The sequence below is a fragment of the Triticum dicoccoides genome, chromosome 5A (assembly GCF_002162155.2).
Source record: "Triticum dicoccoides isolate Atlit2015 ecotype Zavitan chromosome 5A, WEW_v2.0, whole genome shotgun sequence".
Taxonomy (NCBI): domain Eukaryota; kingdom Viridiplantae; phylum Streptophyta; class Magnoliopsida; order Poales; family Poaceae; genus Triticum; species Triticum dicoccoides.
In genome coordinates, this window is record NC_041388.1 from 654,104,752 (window position 1) to 654,105,029 (window position 278).

Here is a 278-nt window from a genome sequence, read left to right on the forward strand (position 1 = left end):
GGGGAAAGGAAAGGGGGGGGGGGCGCCACCCCCCTCCTTGTCCAATTCGGACTTGGGGGGGGGGGAGGAGAGCGCGGCTGCCCCTTGGCCGCCTCTCCTCTTCCTCCATTTGGGCCCATAAGGCCGAATAGCCCCCGGGGGGTTCCGGTAACCCTTCCGTTACTCCGGAAAAATCACTATTTCACTCGGAACACTTCCGATATCCAAACATAGGCTTCCAATATATCAATCTTCATGCCTCGACCATTTTGAGACTCCTCGTCATGTCCGTGATTACA